This window comes from Nannobrachium achirus, assembly GCF_963921795.1.
Source record: "Nannobrachium achirus genome assembly, chromosome: 1".
NCBI lineage: Eukaryota > Metazoa > Chordata > Actinopteri > Myctophiformes > Myctophidae > Nannobrachium > Nannobrachium achirus.
Window position 1 is genome coordinate 41,463,425 of NC_137810.1, and position 6,000 is coordinate 41,469,424.

Here is a 6,000-nt window from a genome sequence, read left to right on the forward strand (position 1 = left end):
AAGGGATTATCCGTCTTCTCTTGCTCTCTCTCTCTTTGGCCTTCTTTCCTTTCTTTCTTCAAGGCCCCCCCTCCCTCATTTGCGCTCCTAGAAAGAATCCGCATGCAGGAATGCCTCCTCCCGCTCTCGGGCTGGCCAGAAGCCCCCGGGCCGGGTGGGGTTCGTCCACAGCTATAGGGGCCCCTTCTTGGGAGCCTTATTGTTGTGTTTCGAACCAGGGGTCGGGTGTCAGAGTCACCCCGACCCCACCTAGGGGTGCCCCCGGGTCACCAGGGGGCAGGCGAGGGTGCGGAAGAAGGCGGGTGCGATATGTATAGGAGAGCACCGAACGTGATCAGATTAGTCCCCTCCCCGCAATACTTTCAGGACCATCCCCGCATATACACGTTCACCTTTTAAGACCAAAAATAAATAGCAGGGGACGGCGATAAGCCTTCGGGGGCCACCTCCATGGTTACTCCACTGTCATCCGCCACGGAGGGCCCCTAATCCCTCCAGGCTGGAGTGATCTGCCCCTGGGAGCATTGTCTACCTTCAGGAGGATGGAGAAACAGAGATGAAGGACGCCCTGGCTGGCTGGCTGGTCAGCAGTGGTGTAAAGTAACTAAGTACATTTACTTAAGTACTGTACTTATGTAAGGTTCAGAGGTATTTGTGCTTTACTTGAGCATTTCCAATTTCCAATACTTTTACTTCTACTCCACTACATCTCAGGTCCAAATATTGTACTTTTACTCCGCTACAATTATTTGAAAACTTTAGTTACTAGTTACTTTGCAGGTATATATTATAATATTATAAACATACATTAACCACTTTAGCACTAATTTATATCTAGCATATTTGAAAATAGCCGATCTACTGTGAGGTTGTAGATCGGCTATTTTCAAACATTTAGTACTTTTACTTTTGGTACTTTAAGTACATTTTGTGGCCAATACTTTCATAATTTTTCTCAAGTGCATTTTGAATTCTGGACATTTAGGCCTACTTGTAACGGAGTACATCTGCAGTGCAGTATTGATGCTTTTACTTAAGTACAGAATGTGAGTACTTTTTCCACCTCTGCTGGTCGGTGGCGGGTGGGTTAGGAGGGCAGGGGATGGAGAGAGCTGGGGAAACGGAGAGACTGGGAGAGAGAGAGAGAGGGAGAGAGGGAGAGAGAGAGGGGGGGAGAGGGAGAGGGAGGTCTCACCACAAAGGCGAGCAGCAATGGGAGAAAGAAATACAAGGGAAGGGATCAAAGAACCGGACCTGGGGATTAAAAACCTTTTAACAAAACGGGGGAGATTGTGGGGGGAGAGTTGGGGGAGGGGAGGAGAGAGACGGAGAGAGAGAGAGGGCGAAGGGACATAAGGCTTCACTGGTCAGAGGTGGAAAAAGTATTCACATTTTGTACATAAGTAAAAGTATCAATACTGCACACTGTAGATGTACTCCGTTACAAGTAAAAGTCCAGAATTAAAAATGAACTTGAGTAAAAGTATGAAAGTGTTGGCATCAAAATGTACTTAAAGTACCAAAAGTAAAAGTACAACATGTTTGAAAATAGCAGATCTACAAGCTCACAACGCGTCGCGATGTGACGCGGTGTGAGCTTGTAAATCGGCTATTTTCAAATAGCCACGGTATAAAATAGGGCTAATGTGGTTTCTGTATGTTTTATAATATTATAATATATACCTGCAAAGTAACTAGTAACTAAAGTTTTCAAATAATTGTAGTGGACTAAAAGTACAATATTTGGATCCAAGATGTAGTGGAAAAGTAAAAGTACTGAAAACTGGGAGAGAGAGGGATTGAGAGAGAGAGAGAGAGAGAGAGAGAGAGGAATCTGGAGTACTGGGAAAAGAGTAGGAGCTTTATTTTTGTCTAGAAAAAGGAATAGGAGGTACAGTAGAGTACAGAGGAGAGTGAAGAGAGACGGCGGAGTCGGTTATGAAACAGACGGCATGCAGTTTGGAGAGAGAGAGAGACGGTAAAAGAGGCAGTGAGTCAGAGGTGGGGAACAAGCCTGAACGTAGAGAAAGGTGGAGGAAAAGAGACAGGCGAGGCAGACTGCACTTTGCCGGTAATAGGCACATACGAACAAAGCCATGAAAGGCTCTCGTGGGTGGGGTTGACAATGTGTTTTATGGCTGACTGTACTGCACTGTACTGTGTGCACGCTAGGGATGGATGGGACGATATGAAAATTTCATATCACGATCATTGTGACCAAATAAATCCCGATTTACAATATTGTCGCGATAATCAAAATCCATTATCCTTGGGCGGAACATTTGCCAAAAAAAATAGCAGATCTACAAGCTCACAACGCGTTGCGTTGTGAGCTTGTAGATCGGCTATTTTTTGGGCAAAGACATTTGATAGAGAGTGAAGTATGTATATTATAAGTACCTTTTACCAATTCTAGAGGGTTTAAGTGTACCGGATATGCAACTCAGCAAATAAAAGGTGAATTGAAGCCAGTGCATGACGGAGGACGATATCACGATAAATGAAATCTCCGCGATACGATTATCGTGAGTGTTTTTATCACGATATACGATAATATCACATATCGTCCCATCCCTAGTGCACGCGTACCTTTCCTCTGTGTGTGTGTGAGTGTGAGTGATGTATCAGTGTGTGTGTATGTACGCCCACGCTTGTTTGTATGTGTGTGTGCGGTGCAGCCGTGCCAAGAAGCAATAGTTCCACCGCCAGACTGAGCCGTCGGTATTCTGGGTCGATTCTCCCCGTCGGAGGGGGAATAAGACGTGCTCTCCACTCCCTCGCAGGAACCCTGGGAGGGAGAACTTGAGCGTCGGTGTGGGGGAATGGTCCTGCATACCAACTATTTGTCAGAGCTACTCACAAAAGCCTCCACAGCCCCTGTGAGACTTTGTACTGGGGGTTTGAGTTGAGCCAGACAAAGGCTGTTACTTTGTTTTTCTGGAACTCGCAAAAGGCATAACACAGAACTGCAAATAAAGCGGATTTTCCTCTTCTCTTTTGTGTCTTCCTTTTCCTCCTATCCCCTGCCCCTCCCGCAGCGCCGTCGGCAGTGCCCACCGTTCACGTGATGGGGGCCACGTCGAGCACCATGAGCCTGTCGTGGCTGCCCCCGGAGAAGCCCAACGGGATCATTCTGGATTACGAGATTAAGTACCATGAGAAGGTAAGCGGCCACGTATAAGTCACTGTTATGCGATGCCTTTGATTTGATCCCCCGTTCTTGTCTTGTGTGCGTGAATGCAGTAAACAGGGGCGTCACAAGAGGGGGGGGGGGGGGGGGAGTGGGACTGAGTTACTACGGCCCAAGGTGGATGGACCTTAATTATTTTATGCTTGAGCTATTGAAAAATAGCAGATATACAAGCTCACAGGCAGCGCACTGCGAGCTTGTAGATCTGCTATTTTTGAAAAAAGTCGTGAAAATGTGTGGACATCTTTGAATATATGTATTTTTTAAGCGAACATTTGTAACTCAAATTTTGCTTCTGGGGGGGTCCCTGGAACTAAATATTTCGAGATGGGCGTCCGTGGCCAAATAAGTGTAATTTTGGGGGTCCTTCAACATGAAAAGGTTTGAGCACCACTTCATAGAAACATAGGTTTTTCCTAAAAACCTTCAAAGACACATTTTCACGACTTTTCAAAAATAGCAGATCTACAAGCTCGCAGCGCGGCACTTGGTGCCGCGGCTTCGAGCTTGTATATCTGCTATTTTTCAATAGTTAAAGCATCAAAATGTGAGTGAATCCTTGTACCCTCCAGGGCCCAGAATTGGTGCGACACCCCTGGCAGTAAACAACAGCTTTTCCCCTCCGTTTAGAAGTCACAGTTTCATTCTCTCCTTCCTCCAGTCCGTCCCTGTAAATCCTTCCCTCGTTTATCTTCATTCCTAGCCTCCTAGCGTCGCTCGCCGCGTCTCCTCCTTCCCTCTTTGCCGGTTTTCACTTTCAGTTCCCCGTCTTTCCTTTGTCCTCTGCCATTTCTGTTCCCCTAATTGTATTCCTCCCAGTCTCCTCCTCCCTCTATCCTTCTCTCTCACTCCCTTGCTCCATCCATCTTTTCCATTTGAAAGTTTCAGGGTTTTCCAGGAGGGGGGGGGGGAGCCCGGAGAGCCGTGTCTGGATTTGTCGCGGGGTAGAGAACAAAGGCACTCAGTGTCTGTCCGCTCGGCTTGTTGTCTTGTCCTTCTTTCGTCGGATTAACGACACCGCTCCAATCCCTCACTCTCTCTCTCTCTTTCTCTATCCCCCTATTCCTCTGTCACACTCTTGTCTTTCGCTCTTCTTTACGCCGTCTCTCTCTCTCTCTGCTTGCACGGGGGGAGATTTGGCGATCCTCTGAAGCAGGGACCGATGACAAAAACCCAGGGGCTGAGAGGAGAAGGGATAGTCTGACGTTTCTTGTCTTATTTTCTGTCAGAGACCGTGTCTTGACGTTGTTTTCTGTTCTCTTTTTTTCCCAATCTGTTTCTGACGACACAGGACCAGGGCGAGGCCATCGCCCACACCATGACGGCCCAGCGCAGCTCCGCCCGCATCGAGGGCCTCAAGGCGGGCACGCCGTACGTGGTGCAGGTCCGCGCCCGCACCGTGGCCGGGTACGGCCGCTACAGCAGCCCCATCGAGCACCGCACCAACCTGCAAAGTACGTCACTCCCCCCTTCCCTCCCTTCCCTATGTTTCCTCATCGCTACCCACGTCTTCGAACCTTCTCTCGCTGTGCCCGCTTTATTACCCCGTAGGATGTGTCTGGCTTAGCAGCGATACCTAGCTGTAATAGTCCCATGTGCCAGCTTATGAATATAATAGAGGCTCAAACGGCTTTGCGCATCTACAGGCTCCTGCTGTAAACACCCATTTTCAGTGTGAAAGAGGTACGAGTCCTCGCAGGAAATTGACTTAGGGTGGTTTAGGTGGAAAGCAGCCATTAACCCCCCACCCTCCTCAACACAATAGACATATCGTCGTTGTCGGGTGGAAACCTCGTATCTCCAAGTTTCAAATGTGTACGTTCTTTCGCAAAGTAAAGCCCTGCTTCATCGTACAAGGCCGTCGCACAAAAGTAGTGAAAACAGCAGATCTACAAGCACTTGCAGATCTACAGTGCTTGTAGATCGGCTGTTTTCACTAGTTTAAATACTTTTTTTAATGACAAATGCAAACGAACGGTTTGGACATAAGAGGTTTTCACCCGACAACGACGTTAAGCTCCTCTGTGTTAATTTAACTCTGAAAGTATAAAAATGCACACTTCATTAGCGCACATTTTGTACAAATGAACACTGAGGACGTTTACTGTTTAGGCTCAAACCTCCTTCAGTGCCTCACATGCTGACCACCAAGCAGGAATTAGGCTGTGAAAGATCTGCAAGATGCCTCCCCTCCTATCTCCTTTTGATGCGGTTCTGTACAGTAAAGAACACAGGGACCGCCACTTTTGAGCTCCACGCAAACACGTGATTCTGTCGTCAATGTGGGAGGCATAGAGGAGCTATACATAGACCTACAGGAAGCGAGACGGTCATGCGTCACACTGTACAAATGGAATTACGAATGGATTTTGTGCGCGCCGAACAGAAGCTATAGGGCGTGGGCGCCAATCTCTGCAGTCAAACAGATGTGTGACCTCTCTCTCACCTCCCGGCATGGCAGGTGACCCTCAGAAGAGCTTCCAGGAGCAGCTGCCCCCTCATCGTGGGCTCGGCCACCGCCGGCCTCGTCTTCATCATCGCCGTCGTGGTCATCGCCATCGTCTGCCTCAGGTCAGGATCTTTTTTGTCGTTGTTGTGCTTGTCCCTTTTCTTCCCCAGTTTAGCCGCTATTATGCCATTATGATTCCTCCCCACACACATATTGCTGTGTGTTGTCGCTGCTGTAGCATCCTACTGGCTCACCTGCCAGTGAGGAGCCCCCACCGGGAGGACGTAGAGCCTTCGTCCTACTCCTCCTCACTTTAGAAGTATACGTGCAGTGACAATTATCACCCTCCCCGCCCGGCTTC

General features: G+C 48.3%; 1 pseudogene across 1 annotated transcript in view; it reads left to right on the forward strand.

Moving 5' to 3' along the window:
- Positions 1–6,000, forward strand: part of LOC308287932 (ephrin type-B receptor 3-like) — a 76,441-nt pseudogene that overhangs the window by 66,906 nt on the left and 3,535 nt on the right. The window contains exons 7-9 of the transcript in view: positions 3,039–3,163; positions 4,482–4,644; positions 5,652–5,761. The product of the transcript in view is annotated as an ephrin type-B receptor 3-like (transcript). The remainder of the gene's footprint in view (positions 1–3,038; positions 3,164–4,481; positions 4,645–5,651; positions 5,762–6,000) is intronic.